At 41.6% G+C, this 24,054-nt stretch overlaps 1 protein-coding gene and 1 long non-coding RNA gene across 3 annotated transcripts in view; one reads left to right on the top strand and one right to left on the bottom strand.

Moving 5' to 3' along the window:
• Positions 1 to 24,054, bottom strand: part of LOC134205565 (probable serine/threonine-protein kinase DDB_G0282963) — a 599,905-nt gene that overhangs the window by 128,513 nt on the left and 447,338 nt on the right. The gene's annotated exons all lie outside the window — the stretch shown is intronic.
• On the top strand, positions 8,884 to 9,287 carry LOC134208789 (uncharacterized). Its single transcript, XR_009978702.1, has 3 exons — positions 8,884 to 9,021; positions 9,086 to 9,164; positions 9,221 to 9,287. It is a non-coding gene; the product is annotated as an uncharacterized LOC134208789 (long non-coding RNA).

Genomic DNA, 24,054 nt, shown 5'->3' with positions numbered 1-24,054 from the left:
ATTCTGAATCCTCATCACACATTTATCTATAATTAGTACAATGAATATGAAAAATGGACACGTATTGACTAAATCACACCATTGCTAGAAATCAATTAAATTTTTCGCATATTAAGTGATGTTAACAACAATAGAAATGAGCGGCAATGGCATAAAAAAACCCTTGGCAGCCCGTGCATGCAGTGCTCTATATCGCCTAAGAATATTATCTCTCACCAGCTGGGGCAGGCCCCCCTAGACCGGGACTCTAGTTACGCATATGCTCGTGTCCGTAAAGGACTACCAGTCTAATGAACGTTTTGTAGCGAGAAAGGTCGTTTGGCCGAATAGGACATTTGGAGGAATAGAACATTTGGCCGAATAGGACATTTGGCCGAATAGGACATTTGGCCGAAAAGGACATTTGACTGAATAGGACATTTGACCGAATAGAACATTTGACTGAATAGGACATTTGGCCGAAAAGGACATTTGTCCGAATAAGACATTTGGCCAAATAGGACATTTGACCGAATAGGATATTTGGCTGAATAAGACATTTAATCGAATAGCACATTTGACCGAGTAGGCCATTTGACCGAATAGGTCATTTGGCCGAAAAGAGCATTTCGCCGAATAGCACATTAGGCCGATTAGGACATTTGGCCGAATAGGTCATTTGGCCGAATATGATATTTGGCTGAATAGGAGTTTGGCCGAATAGAACATTTGGCCGAATAAGACATTTGACCGAATAAGAAATTTGGTTGAATAGGACATTTGGCCAATAAGAAATCTGGCCGAAAAGGACATTTGTAAGAAGAGGACAATTGGACAGGATGGACTTTTGGTCGAAAAGGACATTTGGCCGAACAGATAATTTCGCTAAATAGGTCATTTGGCTGAATATGACATTTGGCCGAATAGGTCATTTGGCCGAATTGGTTATTTGGCCGAATAGATTATTTGAAAAGTGAGAAATGAGGTGAAAAGTGAGTAGTGTGAAGTGAGAAGTGAGACGTCTCTTTACTCACTTCGTACTACTAACTTTTCGCAGTGAGTGGGAAATAAGTGGTGAGAAGTGAGACGTACCACTTTTCACACCTCATTTCTCACTTTTCAAATGTCCTGTTCGGCCAAATGACATGTTCGGTCAAATCACCTTTTCAGCCAAATGTCCTATTCGGCCAAATGACCAGTCAAATAGTATATTCGGCCAAACAACTTTTGGCCAAATGGCATTCGGCCGAACGGTATTCAGCCAAACGGCCATTCCCCTTTGGGGCCGTCCATATACCACGTGGACAGTTTAAGGGGGACTATGGCAAGTGTCCACTGTTCATACAATAGTTTGAAAATTTATATGAACAAATGTCCACGCTGGGGGAGGGGGGTATTTAAAACTGACCAAAACCTGTCCTCGTAATATATGGACAGCCCCTTTTGTAGATAGTCAGTTTGGTACGGCGGCAAATCCTATTCGATCGGAGCGTTTTGCGTAGTCCAAAGTGCGTACGATGTCCTGCCATGATGCGTTTCCGAATTTCTCTGCTGGTATTGATATCGGAGGTCACCAGTGAGATCAAGTACACGAATCCTTCAACCAGTTCGATTTTGTTACCACTGATACAAACTCGTGGTGGGTGTCTGACATTATCCTCTCTTGAGCCTTTTCCTATCATGTATTTTGTCCCCGACGTGTTGATGACTAGTCCTATTCGCTAAGCTTCCTTTGTTAGTCTGATGTAGGCTTCTTCCACCTTCTTAAAAGAAAGTGGTGATGGGCAAGCTTAACGATTATTCATCGGAGATGCTGAAATCGCTATGGTGTAACGTGATGTGTAAGCCTTGTGCCAATGACAGCAGATCGGTTTTGTTTTGGAACAGAGACTTGTGTGCGAGATTCGTAAAGTGGAAGACGATCGGTTTATGGTCACCTAGGAAGCTAATATGAACCGACCCTAGGAGTATGTTGGCTGGCACATGAAATTCTGAAGTCAATTGTGTGGATTCTTGCGATACTATTCCTGGTGTTGTTGTGATGATAACCTCCGCAATCTGTGCTACAGTAAGTCTGCTGTTTTAAAGCTACAGAAAACTTAAGCTACATGACGTCTTGTTCAGAATAATTTTTGAAATCATAATTTTGAAAAAAAAATCTTACCAACGAAAAATGCCCAGATTAGTCCGGGTACTGCAAATGTAATATTAGTACTGTACTATTTGCAGCACCGTACATTAAATCAAAACCGTTGCATTACATCGATTTTTTACCATTCCCCGTCAAATTCACCAGCCTTTTGTATATACAAAACCTTACAAATCCCAAGACGAATCGATTAGAGAGACAATTTTGCAAATCGGTCAACCCGTTCTTGAGTTAATTCGTCAGGAAGGAAATCTCGACTCATGTTTATTTAAATAGATCGAAGATTTATCAATTCAAATATTGTATTGTCCCTCACGACGATGCCAAAAAAAATAGTAGAAGTCAATACAGTCAAGTAAGGCACGAAACACTGAAGGCGGTGTTACGTTTAAGATAAAGTTTTGAATAACTGCAGTATGAGTAGTTGCTTTGGCTTGTTGTAAGCTTAAAAAGTCCAGATAATACTACAATGTAGCCCAATTTCTTACAGCTTCTTAAATAACATAATTGCAAACATGCTGCAAAAATAATCACACCGCTTTCCACTGTGGATAAGCCTTACCGCTTGAAGCCACATTCCAAACTACTTTCTTAGTCGATCGTATCGCAATTCGTCTGAGAACCGTTTTCTTCTAGGTGGTATTCGTTTATCATTTTGTGGCCCGTCACGTGAATGTAGTCGTCCTCGCAACTCGCTGCTACACTGTGAGGCGGCAGCAATCTTAAGATGCGATTCAATTGACGCTTATTCCATGCGTTCCGTTTAACCATAAATCTTGTTCCGTTCTCACATACCTATACGATCGCTAAAATTAAATTTTAACGGAATGTTATTCGAATCTAATGTTCACTTCATTCACTTACATCTCCCGGGTACTCATAATAACATCAAGGGAGTTGTTGGAAATGCGACGCACGGGGAGCGGACTTGTTTGTCGGTTGTCTCACAGGTCTGTGGCTTTTGGATGCTGTGGTTTTTCCATCAAGCATTGCCCGCGCCCCTCCGCCTCCGTCACAACTTTCCACTTGGGCATGCCAGAATGGTCGTGTAGAACCATCTCGGATTTTATTATGATTATTTTATTGTTTGGCAGAGATGAAGTGTTTGCGATTATGCTCATGTGTGATGTGCTCGAGAAAGTGCCTTGTTGAATGTTTGGTTTCGGTACGGTTGAATTCTCGTACGAACTCGTGTTTGGTGGAGTCCCACGCGCTCAGCTGGACCCACACCAACTGTATGCAGTAGGCACATACCGCAACGAATGACGACGACTACGACGGTGATGATGATGTTGATGGCGATGGTGTGTAAATCCACTTTAATATGCTCCAGGGCGTACGTATGTAGGTACGATTGCTGCATGTGCGTCTCTCTGTGACCATTGAAGGGAGTTTGTAAATGCATTAAATCAAATTTGATGGGCTTCCCCTTCGTCGCTTTTGAGGGGCTGATCATACACCACGAAAACCAAGGCTCGCACTTGATATCATAAGGGAGTGACTGCATCGATCTCTTTCAATTGAGTTTATTATTCCTTAATAGCTCAACTGGATCAAATGTTACAATAGTGGTTGTGCTATCCTTTATCACACCAAAGCATATAGCACTTTCGACAAACTTCCGAGGCTCGATGCATTGATAAGAAGAGAGCATCAACGAGAAGAAAATTGATCAAATAGCGTGCCTACATAGTATTATTACATTGATTAGATTAAGTGCTAACCCCAATACAACCTTCTGAACCAAAAGCGAAAAAGATGTTATGTCTGTCAAGAATAACAAAAGGTTTCTCATTGCTGACGGAACTCTGAAAAATTTAGTTCCAATTTGGAACGCGATTTACGACCGACCACATGTAGTCTGAGAACGCGGCACCAGACCGCTGCGGTCGCTGGTGGTGAACTGTACGAACCCGAGGACATCCAACCAAGTGTTGTTTTGTGTTTTCTGCTCAACTTATTTGATTACCGTTTTCCTCAATATATGGTAATTTATTGTGGCTTTTCCTCCCCTCGCTGTCGTTGCAGCACCGCCATCACCGTTCGATTGCAGCCAGGTCGGCTCACGGCGACGAAGCGAGAACGAGTTAGAAGTTCACCTTTCCTGAAACCTTTCCTCCCGCGCGTCGTCATGTCGTGCGCGCGCTCATCGCCCTGCTCCCCCTGCTCGATTTGCATGCATAGAAGAAGGACTTCGGCAGCGGTGCCGCGTGAACAAGCTCATATAAATCTTCCAATTCTCACACCCTCTGCTCTCGACGTGCTTAGTCTATCGAAGCTGAAAGCTCGGAGTGTTCTTCGTTTCGTTTTTACTTTGGTTATAAAAAAAAGCTGCGCCGCACCTTTTCCTGCGTAGCGTAGGGTGGGTGGCAGCGGTATATTCCGAGGAAGAAGTTTGCGGATTGCCGACGGCGACACATAATTTAAATAATTTATATTAGTTGGAGGAAACAAATTGATATATGGCTTTAAGGTGTTTTGGCTCTTTCCTGTTCGGAACAGTTGGAATGGACGTTGTGAAGTAGTTCGAACAAGTTTGCCAAGCTTGAAGGCTTCGCTTTTTTTTCGGCTGAGGCGAACGATAATCTTGTACCTGTCAGGAGCGTGTACATACATTTGTTTGCCAAACGATAATATTTGTTATGGGATTTGTTTCATGAGTGCTTCCAGTCACTTTGAAACAAATATTTTTTTCATCTGTTAAATGAACATGAACAGTTCGAAAATCCTAACGCTTTTGTGTAATTTTTTGGTCGACAACAGCCATTCATTCTAGAGTATTGTAAACAAGCAACTGGTCTAAAAAAATTGCCATGTAACGGCAAACTACACACTTAGCTCATTTTACAGTATTCGGTAAATTTTACCGAAATCTCAACCGCTGAACTGTTCGGTAAATTAATTTACAGATTTTTTGTAATTTTTTCCATTGCTCAACTGTCAAAATCACCGAAAATCAGTAAAATAATTTACCGAACAGTTCAGCGGTTGAGATTTCGGTAAAATTTTGCCGAAGTCGGCGATTTATTTTAAGTGTGTACGGTAGCTAGGAAACAACATCCGGCGTACCCCAAGGCAGTGTCCATTCATACCGTATCGATATTTTGACATTATTCTGTTTTTTTTTAACTCTCGCTGGTTCAAGTCGCTGAGGTTCAAACCGATTCCGATCGGACATTCCGTCGTTATGCCGCTGGCGTCAGCATTATTTGCTGTATGTTCTGTAGAATATGCTTCATCAGTCTGGTCTTCATGTTTCTTCGTGTACAGTCTATCATTTGAAGTAATTCAAGAGAGCTTCGCGAGCCAAGTCTAAAGACAGCCACCACGGTATGATCCAGATCCAGTCCACCCTCCAAGTCATGTACCTAGTTTAAGTAACAGATTGTGAATTCCGTTCTGACCGCTCTGAATAGAGACTTCCACATAAGGCTAAACCACATAAGGTTGAACACGAAAGGCTGAAACTTGAACGGCTGAAAATCGTGAGAAACATATTTCAATGGATGGATTTACATTTGACATAATTACAGGCACAACCGGAAGTAAACCGAAATCTATATGCGATTCCTAGTTGTTTTTCAATTCTGAAATGGAATTTTTCTTTTTTTGTCTGTGGAGGAAGCATAAAAAAGAACAAGACTTTATTTATTGTTCTTGGTTCTTACATTTGGGTTTTGATTCTTGCAAGGATTACTTCTATATTTTTTATTCTTTATTCTTCACTTTGTAACGTTTGACGTTTTTCTCGTGATGTTAAACTTAATTTGACATCCGAATAATGAAATACGATAGCTTTTGAAGTTTTTATCTTTTTAAGCAAAATCATTGCTTAAATAATTTTGAAATAACGATAATTAAACAGTTTAAATTAAACGCGTACTAATTTGTTCCACCATGTCCATTGTCCAGCAATAAAAATGATACGCCAATCGACAAACGGTTTGTGTCCTGGCTAGCAACAACCATAATTACGTTCTAATATGAATTTGACTCTGGGCAGCAGGGACTATGTCCAAGGGCTTGATGATCCCTCCCCAGGCCATCTGCTAGTTGTGGGGCTTGCCTAGGATGTGGCAGGGTTTGACAGTGGCCCTGTTAAACTCATATAAAAAGCTGCATGTATCTGCTAGTTGGCCCCACCAAAGCCCCCATCAAAGCGCACAAGCCCAAGTCCTGGTGTCAGGTGGGACACAAAACAGACCTGACACGACGGCCCTCCGACGAGACAGGAGGTTTGCGCAGGCCCAATAAGCCGCCTGTACAACCAATAATTACGAGCAATATAAGAGATAATACGACTCGATATAATCGGCAAAGACCTAGGTGACGAATAAAGGATCACGATTGGAAGCTTGGAATATGGAACTGCAAGTCGCTAGGTTTCGCAGGTTGCGACAGGATGATCTACGATGAACTACATCCCCGCAACTTCTAAGTCGTGACGCTGCAGGAGATTTGCTGGACAGGACAGAAAGTGTAGAAAAGCGGGCATCGAGCGGCTACCTTCTACCAAAGCTGTGGCACCACCAACGAGCTGGGAACTGGCTTCATAGTGCTGGGCAAGATGCGCCAACGTTTGTTTGGGTGGCAGCCAATCAACGCAAGGATGTGCAAGCTGAGGATAAAAGGCCGTTTCTTCAACTACAGTGTTATCAACGTGCACTGCTCACACGAAGGGAGACCCGACGACAAGAAAGAAGCGTTCTACGCACAGCTGGAGCAGACATACGATGGATGCCCACTGCGGGGTGTTGAAATCGTCATCGGTGACATGAACGCTCAGGTAGGAAGGGATGAAATGTATAGACCGGTCATCGGACCGGATAGTCTGCACACTGTATCGAATGATAACGGCCAACGATGCATAAACTGCGAATCCCGCGGAATGGAAGTCCGAAGCACCTTTTTTTCCGCAAAAATATCCACAAGGTCACATGGAGATCACCTAACCAAGAAACGGAAAACAAAAAACGACCACGTTCTAATCGACGGTAAATTCTTCTCTGACATCACGAACGCCCGTACTTACCGTAGTGGGAATATTGAAATCGACCACTACCTCGTTGCAGTATGCCTGCGCTCAAAACTCTCGATGGTGTACAACACGCGTCGAAGGCGGACGCCGCAGCTAAAAATTGGGCGGCTATAAGACGGTAGACTAGCCCAAGGATACGCGCAGCAGCTGGAAGTGGCACTCCCAACGGAAGAGCAAATAGGTGCAGCGTCTCTTGAAGATGGCTGGAGATATTCGATCCGCCATTGGAAGTACCACAGCCGCTGCACCAGGCACGGTGCCCTGGGATCAGAGAAACGACGGGTATGACGGCGAATGCGAGCAGTTGGTGGGAGAGAAGAATGCAGCATGGGCGAGAATGCTGCAACACCGCACGAGGGCGAGGCACGATACAAACGGGCGTGGAACAGTCAAAACTCGATTTTCCGGAGGAAAAGGCGCCAGCAGGAAGCTCGAGACCGTGAAGCGACGGAGCAACTGTACCGCGCCAATAACACAGGAAAGTTCTATGAGAAGTTGACGTAAGGGCCACGTGCCACAGCCTGATATGTGTAAGGACATAAACGGGAACCTTCTTATGAACAAGCGTGAGGTGATCCAAAGGTGGCGGCAGGACTACAAAGAACACCTGAAAGGCGATGTGGCAGACGAAGATGGCGGTATGGTCATGAACCTGGGAGCGCTGCACTGGGTCATTACCAAGATTTGGGAGGAGAAAGTTTCGCCGCAGGAGTGGATGGAAGGTGTCGTCTGTCCCATCTACAAAAAGGGCGATAAGCTGGATTGTAGCAACTGCCGCGCAATCACATTGCTGTACGCCGCCTACAAGGTACTCTTCCAAATTTTATGCCGCTGACTAACACCAATTGCAAGGGACTTCGTAGGGCAGTACCAGGCGGGTTTTATGGGCGAACGCTTTACCACAGACCAGGTGTTCGCCATTCGCCAAGTACAGCAGAAATGCCGCGAATACAACGTGCCCACACATCATCTATTCATCGACTTCAAAGCCGCATATGATACAATCGATCGGGATCGGGAGCTATGGCAGCTAATGCACGAACATGGATTTCCGGATAAACTGACACGGTTGATCAAAGCGACGATGGATCGGGTGATGTGCGTAGTTCGAGTTTCAGGGGCATTCTCGAGCCCCTTCGAAACCCGCAGAGGGTTACGGCAAGGTGATGGTCTTTCGTGTCTGCTAATCAACATTGCTTTGGAGGGAGTAATACGAAGGGCAGGGATTGACACGAGTGGTACGATTTTCACGAAGTCCGTCCAGTTACTTGGTTTCGCCGACGACATTGATATCATGGCACGTAACTTTGAGAGGATGGAGGAAGCCTACATCAGACTGAAAAGCGAAGCTAAACGGATTGGACTAGTCATCAACACGTCGAAGACGAAGTACATGATAAGAAGAGGCTCAAGAGAGGTCAATGTAAGCCTGTAACCGTCGGTTCCATTAATAGCTTGTTGCTCCTCCACAATTCCAAAATACTCCAATCACCCAAAACAATATACGCCTCAATCAAAATAAATATCCCATCCGAATGAGATAGCTGGCACTCACGCAGTGACTTGGTGTGTGAGCTGAGCCTGTCTCACTCTCACGGCTATCTGTCATGCTAGAGTGACAGCTCATATTCGTGCGGTGTGAACCGGCCTTTATCAGCCAATGATGGTTCCAGTCCACAGGTGGAGCGTTAATAGCGCAAATACAGGCTGCGGAAATGCGAAAAGCATAAATTTATTTACCTTAGATTCTGGGTTTCTTATAAATAGGAAATAAATCCCCGAATCGTTCTCTTTTGGCTGGTGAATCTAGAACGGTCTAGAAGTGCGCGCGTGTGTAGCTTTTTATTAAATAGAGGTTAGAAAGTAAATCCTCATGTGGTGTAATTGTTTTAACTTGGTGTTTTTGTTTCTTTAATTAGGTGTTAGTCCGTTAGTAAAAACGGCTGATTGTAGTACGTCGAATTAAAATTGTGTTAGTAAAAGTTATGATTGTAAAAAGTATGTACAGTGTTAGTAAGCGTTTAAATTGTCCTAAAAATAATTGTATATTACAGTCCGATTGTTAAAAGTTAATTGTTCAAACACAAACATCGACAAACAAGAAGAAACTATAAGAAAAAGGTAAAAATTAATTGTAATATTGTGAAAATTGTGGAATCATTGTTAGTGACGTCACAAGGGTCTAATGTGTGGTTAGGTCCGAGGCAAGGGCCTTTTTCTTTTATTTTGGGCTTTTTCCCAGCAAACGGCCGAAGCAAGCAACGATGAGCCACCTCTAGCGACGCAGCAAAGCCAATGCCAGCCATAAGACGCCATTGCCGATGGCATCCCACGGTTCGAACGACTATGAACCCCCTCACCCGGCGACAAGCTCCCCTGCAACCATCCGCCATTGCGAAAGCGGCATATTCGCCTTTGGACTCCGCACCATCTCGCCCGGTTGCTACCAGTAATCGGCGACTGCGGCAATCCGCCTTGGATTCTGGCGCAGATACCCAACACCAGTTCGGCATTCGCTGTCGAATCGAACCTGCATCAATCGGAACCAGAGGTTCCCTACTACAAGACTACCAACCACACACCAAAAACCGCAAGTATAAACCCCCTGAAAATGACGTCAATAAATAGGCCTTAGTTTGTAAACAGTTCCACAGTGGTAGCTTATTTAAAGAGCATAGCCCTGAGGTAAAGCTTTTCCACCACTTTGTTCTTTTCCGCTTTGTCGAGCTCAAACGGAGCTATCAGGCCTCGCCTTTCTGGTATTCTCCTCCGACTTAAAACCATTATTATGCTTTCCGTATCAAACAGCCGACCTGTTAGCGAAACATTGGTGGGTAAGTATACAAAAAAAAAGGTCCTGCACAATAGGTTTGTCCTCAGCTGGAGATTTGAGAGACAAGTCAGTTCCAAACGACCCCGAGATCCCCAATCCCTGAGCTGGCGAGTTACAAGCCACCCACCACGAGTTTCTATCGGTGGTGATGAAATCGAGGTGGTTGAACAATTCGTGTACTTGGGCTCACTGGTGACCGCCGATAACGATACCAGCAGAGAAATTCGGAGGCGCATAGTGGTTGGAAATCGTACGTACTTTGGACTCCGTAAGACCACGAATAGAGTTCGCCGCCGTACAAAACTGACTATCTACAAAACGCTTATAAGACCGGTAGTTCTCTACGGACATGAGACCTGGACGATACTCGTGGAGGACCAACGCGCGGTTGGAGTTTTCGAAAGGAAAGTGTTGCGTACCATCTATGGTGGAGTGCAGATGGCGGACGGTACGTGGAGAAGGCGAATGAACCACGAGTTGCATCAGCTGTTGGGAGAACCATCCATCGTTCACACCGCGAAAATCGGAAGACTGCGGTGGGCCGGGCACGTAGCCAGAATGTCGGACAGTAATCCGGTGAAAATGGTTCTCGACAATGATCCGACGGGAACAAAAAGGCGAGGTGCACAGCGGGCAAGGTGGATCGATCAGGTGGCGGACGATTTGCGGACCCTCCGCAGACTGCGTGGTTGGCGAAGTGCAGCCATGGACCGAGCTGAATGGAGAAGACTTTTATGTGCAGCACAAACCACTCCGGCCTTAGTCTGATAATAAATAAAAGCTGTTGAATGGCATCCTTAACTTCCCTCAAGGTGGGGGCTGGTTGGCTTCCATCGTCCACTGAACTGACGTGGGCATCTCCTCCGCTGCCTTGACTTTCACTGCCTGTACTCTCAGCGCCATCCAAATGTTCCTCGTAGTGCTGCTTCTACCTTTCGATCACCACACGTGCGTCCGTCAAGATGCTCCCATCCTTATCCCGGCACATTTCGGCTCGCGGCATGAAGCCTTTGCGGGATGCGTTGAGCTTCTGGTAGAACTTGCGTGTTTCTTGAGAACGGCACAGCTGTTCCATCTCCTCGCACTCCGCTTCTTCCAGGCGGCGTTTCTTCTCCTGAAAAAGGCGGGTCTGCTGTCTCCGCTGCCGTCTAACACGTATATGCTAGATAAATGTATTTAAGTCCCATGAAAATTTTTTTTCGTTGTGATTTTACTGTTTTGTTAATTAGTTATTATTGTAGTGACCATACTAGTTTTAAATCATCATTAGGATTACGAACAATTTTTGATGTACACCATAAATAAACAAATAAACATAGGGTAACGATGGTATTTTGGAAATCTGTATATATTTTGGACTTTTCGCATTAACTTTTTTATTTTGTTGCCAAAAATTTATTATAAATGTGATTAAAGAAGATACTATACAGCCACACCATCACAAGTTTTTACATTTTTAATTTCGGATACAAAACATCGAAAATATAGCCAAAAGTCCAAATATATTCAGATGTCAAAAATACATCATTTATCCTTTTTTATAACTAATAACCAATTCATGCAAATACTCTCGAAGTGTCCTTCAGTGTACTAGATTTGTAAAGTCATAAAGTTTGACACGTCGAGAAGGGTTCCAAGACTATTCAGAAAAATTAAAAAATGTGAAAAAAATGTTGTGGTTTGAACCGGAAAAAATGGCTGGAAAGCGATCCAAAATGGATGCCAGACTAGAACTTTATTGCTATTCTTCTTTGTATTTTTTGACAAATGAAAATGAGTTCTTTGGGAATATGGAAAAATCGTTTGATCCATTAACAGTTTTTGACGGGAATGGTCACCATGTTCGCACTACGGCGCTGTAACATGTTATTCGGCTATCTTGATGAGCTTTCTTTTGTCGATAATTTGAATAACATGTTATTCAGGCCGTAGTGCGAACATGGTATAATGGTTATGCAAAATCATGCAGTTTAACGGAAATGGATTTCAAGTTTGAAAAGTCGCTGTAGGTATCCTCTGTTTTTGGGTATGGAAAATATCTATAAAGTGACAGATTCGATCAAAAGCCGCTAAAGAGTCCTTTTTTTATTTTGAATCATTACACGTCTAAGCCAACAATAGGAATCATAGCCCTGGAGGATGAACTAATTCCTACAAGTTGGTCAAGAAGAAGTTGATTCGAATAATGATACTAAAGAATGAATATTATTTCAATCACAAATGAAAAGAAAAGTGATAATGGGACTGAAACTTTCCATTCTGTTTCTTTAATTTATGGAAAATTCCACCTCACGTATGTCAGCCAAAGCACGGTTGAGTCTTTGTTCAGCTTCCCCGAAAAGCATTCAAATTCTCTTCACCTGATTCAGCAAGTGACAACAATCGACGGTGACTTAGTTGCCTCCGCATCAACCAGTCAGATTTGCATATTCAAATAAGAGTAAATGCCAAGCTTCGGAAATTCGCGTGCCTGCGCTTCGCGATCCACGGGTATCTCCCTCCGGTAATTTTTTTTCTTAGAGACATTGTATAAAATCCCATTCAAATCAGTTTGTAAACAGAGAACTGGAATCCTTGTTAAATCTTGTGCTGCGTCGCGTCGGAGCGAAACTTTAATGAACTTTTTTATTCAGGACGACACAGCTTCAGTTTTTTTTAGAAATGTGTTCATTGTGAGCAAAAAAAAGAGAATAAGAATCACAAAAGCTACGATTTTAATTACACACATCGTGATAACTTTGATCAGGATTCCAAATCATAGTGTCTTGATCAAATGTCTTTTCAGTTAACGCTAGAGCCATATTACAATATATTGTAGTGTAACATCATCATCATCATTATACTGACAATTGTGCTAAAAAAATAACCACAATAAAAATAACATCATCATCATCATTATACTGACAATTGTGCTAAAAAAAAAATAACCCTTCATATTTCGATCCCAAACCGTACTACTATAGATTTTTTTTATCATCTCATAGAATACCAGCTGGCTTCGATAGTTTCGTTTAAGGAAAAGAACGATAAGCTAACAGAACAGCGAAACCAACAGATTGAGTGGAAGTAATTTTCTTTCACTCAAGTAGATTGGAAAAAGCTACAATGTCTTCAATTAGAGTACATCTCGGAAGTGCTGCTATGTTACACAATTTTTCTACAGAACATTCGTGAAAGATGAAATAAAGTATGGCATTTTTAAAATCTACAAAAAGCAAAATAATTACTCATTAATAATGTTGTACCACTTGTATCAGTGACCCATGTGTTTAATAAGAAATTTGCCAACTCTACCTTGGAATACAATCGTGCCACTATTACATTTTTCCATCCCATCTGAGCTGTGAAAATGAAAACTCCAGAAGCGTCTTATCCACATAATCATCATCAGCTTGAGCAAAAGATTACCACTTCGTTTATTCTGCATTGTTGCAGTGTTCGCCACCAACTGACAGCTCAAGCTGACCATATTAGGCAGGCCACACTGAGCCGAACTGATGCCTGCTTCCTGTAGTTGAACTTTACTTTTTCCGAAGCTTTCTCAGATGCACGTACCTTCCCGCAGCAGAATTCAAGTAAATTCCGAAAGCCATTCTCGGGCTGTTATTTTAGGATACTGAACGAAGTGCACTTTACTGGCCTTGTTGGTTCTTCTCCGTTCCTTGTCGCTCTATTAAACTCCAGAAGATTAAAATAAATACTATGAAGCGAAGGTTAAGGGGAAAGATAAATAGAGTCAATGTCTGTTGGATTGGATGAGTAGAAAGAAAGAAAAGCTGATAGAAGTCTATTGTTTCCTACGACGAATAACCAGCGTCAGCTACCGAGAGTGTAGAATAAATTAAGGCATCATCCGATGAGAAGAAAAAAAAAACTTGAAAACTTGCAGTGTTTTGCTTACCTTTGTTATTTTTTCTTTATAATTTATTATTAGGTGTGCTCACCAGGTCCATTCATTCATTCATGGTTTTGTGCGAGGAAGCCATCACCTGCTGATGGATTTATTATTTTTCAAATAATGGTTTCCATTCAGTACCATTCGAGCAATTTATCTGTCAGAAAAAATGATGACCCAGAAAGTAGGACAACGTGAGTGCAAACACTTTTCATCCATTCATGGCATATATTTTTGAAGATTTTTTAGAGGGCACTTGAAGGTAATAACTTAATTTGAACTGCAATACCATGGGATTTTTTTGAAGATGATTGAATGCAAATATAACCGGCCTGAGAACTTCTGAATCCAAACCTCTGGAGATTTATATTAGATGCAACAATGTTATTCACGTAGACTACTTAATTCAATTAAAATCTAAAACAGGAAAAAAGCATATCTACCTATTAAAGCAGCTTCTTATCACCACTAATCCACTCAAGGAACCAGAACCTGAACTGAAACCGCATTGCATGCAACTTTGAAAGCTCGACTAACCGCTGCAACCACTCTCGCTGGGCGCTTCTACCTTTTGGCTGCTCAACCACGTTCGGGCTCCGTACATAGAGCGGTAGGTTTTCTTCCACACGACATACCAAGCTGCCAGCTCCGAGCGGAAAAAGCAGTGAAATTCCACAAGTGTGTGCAGCCAGTCGGTGGTAAAAGTGGAGCATTTTCCGCGAAACGTGAAGGATTATGGGTATGGTACCTGGAGTTCGGCGAAGAACGAGCTTACTCGGTCGCGGTTCCACGAGCTGGTTGCCAAGTTTTTGCATCTTGTTAGTGATTCAATGGATCGTTGATACGGTGGGAGTCTGATGACGTTGTGTAAGTACGTCCGATGTGCGCCCTCCATATGATCGAAATACATGAGGCCGTGGAGACTTGGGAGGCATTTTTGGCGTACCAAGTCACGCGTGTTGAAACAAGGTGATTTATTGCCGTTCTAGTTTCAAGGAATAAAGTGGAAACGCTACCCTTGTTTTGAGCTGAGTTTAAACTTCGATCCATCTGCTATGTGTTTGAATTGACTTGAAAATCTATTTACATCTAATGATTTTAATTCTTGGGGCCTTCCTTAGCGGAGCGGCTAGATGTGCTGCTACAAAGCAATATTGTGCTGAGGGTGACTGGTTACAATCCACGGTAAGATCTAGGACAATTTCGGATGGAAAATTATCTCGGCCATACAAGTATTATAGTGCATTTAGTCTTATAGCTTTTTCAAAATAATAAACGAATCCAATCGTATTGATAATAAATAAATAGTAGAGTGAGAGTTTGACTGCTTGTATTTAGCTATGTGCGATGTTTCGGCTTTTCAGTCTGGAGATTTTATATCAACCGTTTAAGATCTGCCCTAAACTTTCGACAAGCTGTTGTTGCCTTCATCAGGGGAAAAATCATGAATGTGGTTCTAGTTCTTACATCTTTGCTAAGCATATTGTCTTTTTGAATGTGAATAGACAGATCATGTGATAAGTTGCATCAATTGAAATATTCATATTATACACGCAAAAAAAAAGCGTTCCCGAATTCGTGGACCAGCAAAAATACACCGTGATTTAATTCATGGATTCGGGAACACCAGTCACGTTTTCCAGAACGTTCCAGAAAACGTGACTGTGTTCCCGAATCCGTGGCTGTTGTTCACGAAAAAATACACCGTGAACTCGTTAGTTCACGAATTCATGAACGCTTTTTTTGCGTGTAAAATGAATTTGTTTTGCACTTTTGTGGATGGAGTTACTTCTAGCTAATGTATCATACATTCGTTCTTACAATCCTTATTTTATAAACCGAACATCTCAATTTATGCACCATATCACAAGAACTGTCTACTGACATGCAAAAAGACAATATCCTCATCAAAGACGTTAGAACTAGAACCATTTTTATGATTTGTCCCTTGAGGAAGACAACAACAACTTGCCGTAACGTTGGGACAGACCTTGTTATAAACCCTCCAGACTGAAAAGCCGAAATATCAACAGTTCATCCCAAGTAACATTTCAAGTTTTATTCCGCTCTAGGGATGGTTTTCAAGATCAATTTATAAGATCTAACAATAAAACCCAATATTACACGACAACCTTTTGATGACCACTATAAGTGTAAGATATGAAGTGGCCCTCTCTAGATAACTACTATAAACCTGTTAAAAGAGTATTTAGAAATCCTTTTTAAACCGCCTGCAAAAAAGGGAATTTGGCTGCGGCAGCTGTCAGAAATCTTGCTTTGAAAAAAGGGAAACAAAACTTTGCAGAAAAATAAAAACAACAAAAAATGTTGATGAAAATCATGATGAGGATGACTACTAAAAAATATTACTTTCGGATTGTTTTACAATGTGCTTCCATCGGAATGATGTGCGCGTTCAATTTCATGGTGAAAACTAGGAAAAAAGTAAGATTGAACACCACGCGCTCTCAAAATAATGTAGTTTTGGCCATTATATTTATAATAATTGTAGCAGCAATATCCCTAATTTCCCTTGAATATATTGATATTTCTCCCCAATATATTTCTAATGAAAATCAATGATCAAAAAAGGGTTTTACGCGGTGAAAACATTACCTAATCATGCATGTCAGTGATAAATTTTACCGACTTGAAAATGCTTCTCCATTTTCAATATGGCCATCATAAATTTCGATTCAAAAAAAATGTTGCTCTTATTAAACACCTTTATAAACTCTTTGCAATGCAAATATTCTTATTGGGGTTACTCATTTCACCACATTACGACCAAAAATTTTGGTTTTGATCGAGCTGTGGAAATAGGATTTATCACACTCTCCAACACAACTGTAGAGTCGCTCATAAGGTCAATAAGCTTTTGACGTTTGAAGCTTTTTCAGCATATTTATGAGAAGTTTATTGATAGCAATAAGATCGACAATAAAACTGAGCAACTAGCTATGGTGATTGCTATTATAAATCCGCTATAATCCGAATTAAATAAATCCAAGAAGCATGGAAATTGTTACTTGGGATAATTTCTATATGCTTACAAACATATTTTTTCTGATACAAACATCATACCGGAAGAACATTCCATTTCTTAATCTGTACAGTGATGGTAACGCATTGCCAACTAGCTTTGACATATAAACTAATGATTGCATCGGCAATATTTATCTTGGAGTGTGCGAGTTTATTCAATAAAAAATGATAATGTGGACGGTTTTCGTGCGTAGAGTACGCAGATCAGAGTAGATAAGTAATAAATCATTTCTTTGAGAAACTGCATTAGCATTAATATATTTCACACAATTCCGAGAAATCAGCAAAAAAAAGCTGTTTTTCAATAGTTTATGCCAAACTCAGCAGCCAGGGGCACTTTCAGTTCGAAAACTGCAAGCAGTACTCCATAATATGTTTTTTTTGCAATTTCTGATCATAATATCTGGTTTACAGTTCATCTTTGAGTGATAAAACGGCCTACTTTTCCATACGAACGAAATGGGTGCTTTAATGAACATTATGCAACTCAAATGGGTTGCATAATATTCATTATAACACTCATTTGGGTGCTATAATGAAAAACCAACATCAGAACAGTAATTACATGACTATATTTTGCTGAATTGGCTTGGGTAAGCGCTCAAATAGTGTATCCTATGTGCTTCGTAATAAATAAAATAGTTTGGTGGGCATGACATCAAAAAATTCCTAAGGCAAGTACATCTATCGCTTCACGGCTTATCGAACTATGAAACGCTGGCGAACCTAGCGCTGGAAGTCAAGCCTCACTGAACAACGCGCATAAGACAACGCAGCATCGCATGCTTTGCTGTCTCTTTCTTTCGCCTTGGATACACGGGAGTGCCGTTCGTCGATTGTTGATACATAAAGAGCCTACTTTGAAATTCGCAGTTTGTTCTACACGCCCGTTTCAAATCACTCAGAGACTGAGTGAAATTGTATTGCCGTCTATTTTTTCTCACGGAAATCTTACTCATTTTTCGTAAAAAGTGGAACTACTCAAATTAGACACTGTCTAGGGCGCTGAAGTGGGTAATTACCTAGATTTGAGAGAAGGAGGTTTGTCTGCAAGAGTGGGTGAAAAGTGTCATGTTTTCAATCTACAAAAGGGCGATAAGGTGGATTATGGCCACTACTGCGCCACATTACTGAATGCCGTTTATAAAGTTCCCTCCCAAATTTTATACCGTCGACTAAATGGCAATTGCAAGAGAGCTCATGGACGAATGCTCTATCACGGACAAGGGTGTATGCCATACGCCAGATATTTTTTAAGTTAATTTTTAACTTAATATATAAATTGTAGTAGACTAATTGACTAAACTACCACTGTAAATAGTTAAATACGAACCTCGAAAAGCAATTCCTTTGATTTGTATTCTGCATATATTTTATTAATCTTCTTCTTTTTCTTCTCTTCTTCGTTCCAGTGGGAACGAGCCGCCTCGATGCTTAGTGTTCATTAAGCACTTCCACAGTTATTAACTACGAGGTTTCTAAGCCAAGTTACCATTTTTGCATTCGTATATCATGAGGCTAACACGATGATACTTTTATGCCCATGGAAGTCGAGACAATTTTCAATTCGAAAATTGTCTAGACCGGCACCGGGAATCGAACCCAGCCACCCCCAGCATGGTCTTGCTTTGTAGCTTCCTTCAGGAATTCGTCCGGAAGTTCTTTCAGGAATATCACCAGAAGTTTTTTAAGGAATTCCTCCAAAAGTTAGTTCAGGAGTTCCTACGAAAGTCCCTCCAGGAATTCCTCCAAAAGTTCCTCCAGGATTTCCTCCTGAAAATCAATTCCTTCCTTGAGCAATTCCTTCTGACGTTCCTTCAGCAATTTCTTCGGAAATTCCTTCAAGAACTTTTCCAGAGGTTCCTTCCAGTATTTCTCCGGCAATTCATTCAGGAGTTCTTCCGGCAGTTCCTTCATGATTCCCCCGGAAGTTCCTTCAGAAATTACTCCTGAAGTTTCTTCAGAAATCCCTGAAGTAACTTCTGGAGTAACTGATGTAGGAACTACCCTGGAAATTGCTTAAGGAACTTCCGGAGGATTTGCTGAATGAACTTTCGGATGTCTTTCTGAAGGAACCTCAGGAGCAACACCTGGAGGAACTTTCGTAGGTATTCTTGAAGGAGCTTCCAGAGCAATTCCTGAGGGAACTTCCGGAGGAATTCCTAAATTTACTTCTAGCGGAATTTTTTAAAAAAATCCAAAAGAGTTCCTGCAAGAACATCCGGTTGAATTCCTGAAGTAACTTTCGGAGGTATTCTTGAAGGAACTTTAGGAGGAATTTCTAAAGGAACTTCCGGAGAAATTCCTGAAAGAACTTCCGGAGGAATTTCTGAAAAAACTTCCGGAGGAATTCCTAAAGGAAGTTCGGGTGGAATTTCTGAAGGAAGTTCCGATCGAAATGATGCAGTAAATTCCGCACCGCTTCCTCCGATCACCAATGGTGGGACGCCGTTTACTCAAAATTATTCATCACGACGCCCCTAATTAAATTGCAATCGGCGCACTAGACCTCCCTTAACCGGTTCCGGTTGCCCGAAACCTGACCAATAAGGTTCAAAATTATATTAGAGGTAAACCTATGATTGTTTTTTTCTCGATCTGATTTCGAAAAGTCGAAATGTGCGTACAACTAACAGCTTTGGTAACGAACTTCAACTCATGAAAGAAACTTCAAAACCGCTTCCTTCGACTTCCGGGTTTTCCCGGAAGTAGCCAGAAGTAGAATCAATATATATAAAATATTATCTTACATTTTTGTCACGGTGAATCATGAAGTTTGATATGTCGCATGCTATGTTCTTTCCAAAAACCGGATTCAAGTCTTCCACACTGCCGTAATCTGAAAAAGTGACGTATACGCCATTTTCCAAAAATGGTTCTAACTAGTATTACTCATCGAGCTCTTTAACAGAAAAATGGAAAACATGCCTGTTGTAAAATGGCTGTTACGTCACTTTTCCAGATTACGGCGGCACAGGTGTCCCGCAATGTTTGGATCAACTGGATCAAAATGATCAAAATTGATAGTAAAAATCTAAAATTAGTTTCAAAATAACTTTCGCCAAAAAATGCCGATGATTGATATGCCTCATGATACATTTCGAAGTATTGATATTTGTCCCAAGTAAGAACCTCGGAACCGGTTCCAGTGTGGCCATCATGCTTCCAAATTCGTTCAGAAGCATCGCAAATAAGTTTTCTTTACGATACGGGTATAAAAAGACGATATTGGTACGAATAACAAACATAAAAGTGAACCTGAAAAATTCCCCCGATGTTCGTTAAAAATCGAGCAAATATTAGGCCAATCTCAAAAAACAGCACTTTTTCATTTTTTGTGACTTTTTCGGACAAATGACTCTTTCGGCCAAATGTCCCTTTCAGCCAAACGACCCTTTCGGCCAAATGACCTATTCGGCCAAATGTCTTATTCGGCCAAATGCTTTATTCGGCCAAATGTCTTATTCGGTTGTATACTATTTCTCCGAAAAACATTTCGCGGAATTTTTTTTCGCGGTTCGACATTCCGCGGAGTGTATCAACTCTCCGAAACACATTTCGCGGAATGCACCTTTTCTCCGAAAGACATTTCGCGGAATGTACCTTTTCACCGAAAATCATTTCGCGGAATGCCATTTGGCGGAATTCAGAATAATTATCATTCAAATATTTACCGATTTCTGCTTAATTACATGATCAATCTGGGCTATTTTTTTGGATTTAATTCCGACATAATTTAATTATTTAAGCCAGCACAAAAGTTTTCCCCGAAAAATTCAAACAAGATATTTTCTGGTTCTCTTTAAACAGAAAAAAAAATTAAGCCCAAACAACGAACTAGCCTCACAATTAATAAAACTGAATAAAATAATTTTCAGTATTTTATTTCATAAACCCGTACCCGACCGGCACCCGATTTTTTGTATCTCACAAACCCGAACCCATCGGGTTCGACTCGGGTTGCGGGTTTCAAAACCTGAAACCCCACCATATCTACCGCCCGTTACAAGGCGAAAGGAGTTGCTAATGTTTTTTCTAAAAGAACGCGTCTGTTTGGTATAAGGCGAAGGGAGTGGTAACGCTTTCTTTAAATGGATGCATCTGCTCGGTATAAGGCGAAAGGAGTTGATAATGCTTTCTTTAAAAGAACGCGTCTGCTCGGTTTATGGCGAAGGGAGGGGTAAAGCTAGGCTAAGGCGAAAGGAGATGATAATGCCTTTTTTAAAAGAACGCGACTGCCCGGTATAAGGAGAAAGGGGGGGGGGGGTAACGCCTTCTTTAAATGGATGCATCTGCTCGGTATAAAGCGAAAGGAGTTGATAGTGCCTGCTTTAAAAGAACGCGTCTGCCCGGTTTAAGGCGAAGGGAGGGGTAACGCCTTCTGTAAAAGGATGCATCTGCCTGGTATAAGGCGAAGGAGTTGATAATGCCTTCTTTAAAAGAATGCGCCTGTCCGGTATAAGACGATGGGAGGGGTAACGTCTTCTTTAAATGGGTGTATCAGCCCGGTATAAGGGGCAATTGAAACTATTTCTAAATATTCTGGGAGGCGTTGCTTAGCCGTGCGGGAAGATGCGTGACTGCCAAGCAAGACTATGCTGAAGGAGGCTGGGTTAAACTTCTGACCTGGTCTAGGAAATTTATCGAAATTTTTTTCGGCTTTTATAAAAGTTTCAACGTGTTAATCTCGTGTTAAACGAATGCAAAAAAAATGATAACTTGGCTTAGAAACCTCGCAGGTAATAATTGTGAGAATGCTGAATGAACAAAGGCTATTGTTATTAATATTCCGCGAAATGGTGCATTCCGCGAAATGGTACATTCCGCCAAAAGGGTCGGGATCTGACGACCAACTGGCACAACCTCACACAACCCTACTTCATTAAACGCCGTTGCTGATGAAACAAGTTTGTTGGATACTCATCGTACTTGGTTGGCATGTGTACAAAAATACATATGAGAGAGTTAGTTCTGAAAATGTATTGCGAGAGATCGGCTGGTACCTGGTGCTGGGAATTTGGTTTCATCAATACCCGCTAAGCTGCGGTGGACGATGGGGGTCCTTTGTAGCTTAGTAGGGAAAGCACCTGTCATGCGAACTGGGGTCGTGGGATCAAAGCCCACCGAAGGGGCGGTTACCCTCCAATACCTTTTCCGAACTAAATCTATCACATATTGTACATATGCATAATCAAGTTTCAGACATAGTAATTAATTTCCACTCCCGGTGGCTTAATACCCGGCATATAGGCAATCAACTTTGAATGTACTTTCCTATTCGGTTAAAAGTACTATTCGGCCAAATTACCCTTTCGGACAAACGACCCTTTCGGCCGAATGGCCCTTTCGACCAAATGACCCTTTCGACCAAATGACTGTTTCGGCCAAATGACCTTTTCGGCCAAATGACCTTTTCAGCCAAATGAATCTTTCGGCCAAATGACCCTTTCGGCCAATTGACACTATCTGCCAAATGATTCTATCGGTCAAATGATCCTTTCGTCCAAACGATCCTGTCGGCCAAACGACCCTTTTGGCCAAATGACCCTTTTGGCAAAATTACCCTTTCGGCCTAATGGCCCTTCCTTCTAAATGACCCTTTCGGCAAAATTACCCTTTCGGCATAATGGTCTGTTCTGGCATATGGTATATTCGGCCAAATAGCACTCGGCCGAACAGTATTCGGCCAAACGGCCCTTCCCCGCTGATCCAATGACGAAAGGATCAGTGAGGGAATCTTAAAAATCGGAATAACCGTTCGTGAGTTAAAATGCCTCAAATGAATAGAAAACCCAATTTTATATATGGAGATTTCAATGTAAAGTGAAGGCACGATAAATAGTCATCACCAAAATAAAATTAAAAACTTCAACAGTGATCAATTGCATTTCACAAAATGGCGGTTCGCGGAATGTCTCTCGAAAAAGAGGTACATTCCTCGAGATGGACTAGTAGACCTCTACAGGCAGGAGATCTGGACAACGCTGGTGGAAGACCAACGTACATCTATGGTTGGGTGCAGATGGTAGACGGTACATGGAGTAGAACCATCAATCGATCACATCGCGAAAATCAGACAACTGCGGTGGGCCAAGTACGTAGCCAGAACGATGGACATTAAGAAGGCGAGATGCACAGCGAGCAAGGGGGACCAGATGGTAATTACGGCCGATTTTCCATCATACTCCACACTTCTTTACTTATTGCGACATTAGAGCCGCTTTTTGTGTAGTTTTTCTTCACGATGTTTTCCTATGCGATTGCTGTTAAGTTGTGTTTGGGTTTTACACGCGGATTTTTGGATTTTATGCAACTTTTTATGCGATTTTGGAATTTACGCCAAAATCAAATGTTGCCAAAAACGAATGGGATCTGTACATCAGATGCCTCTCCGGATTTAGCTTGATATTTCATTTGTATGAGAATATGCCATATTTGGTTTCATTTGCTTGATTAATTCAAGAGTTATGAAGAAATTTGTGTTTCATTTGTACGGGAACCCCCCTTGCCAAAAGGGGAAGGTGCTCAAACCATCTTAAGAACCTTCCCGGGCCCCTAAAACCTATACTTTCAAATTTTCTCGCTGATCAGTTCAGTAGTTTCGGAGTCTATAAGGGTCAGACAGACAGAAATTCATTTGTATGTATATAGATTACAAAAAATCCTCAGTAAATTTTACTTCAAACATTGATCCTATCTCAAACTTATTGATCATTCTTCAATCCGAACTCTTAGTTCAAAAAATATATCGAATTCAGCCACGTTGAGCATGATCTTACGGTATAGTCGCACGCCATACCGATAGGCTATTGAAGGCAACTAAAAATCTTCGTTACGGTGTTATTGTTTTTTGCACATGTAAAAAAAGCGTTCCCGAATTCGTGAACCAGCAAAAAAACCACCGTGATATAAGTCATGGATTCGGTAATATCAGTCACAGTTTCCAGAACGGTCCAGAAAACGTGACTGATGTTCCCGCATCCGTGGCTAAAAATACACCTTGAACTTATTAGTTTACGAATTCATGAATGCTTTGACCAATACCAATCGGCCGTACAGTTTATGATCAATAAGACTTAGAAATTTCCCTCACATTTGTAGTATTAACTTGATTG

The sequence above is a fragment of the Armigeres subalbatus genome, chromosome 1 (genome assembly GCF_024139115.2).
Source record: "Armigeres subalbatus isolate Guangzhou_Male chromosome 1, GZ_Asu_2, whole genome shotgun sequence".
NCBI classification, from domain to species: Eukaryota; Metazoa; Arthropoda; class Insecta; order Diptera; family Culicidae; genus Armigeres; species Armigeres subalbatus.
This window is presented reverse-complemented; position numbering and strand designations above follow the sequence as displayed.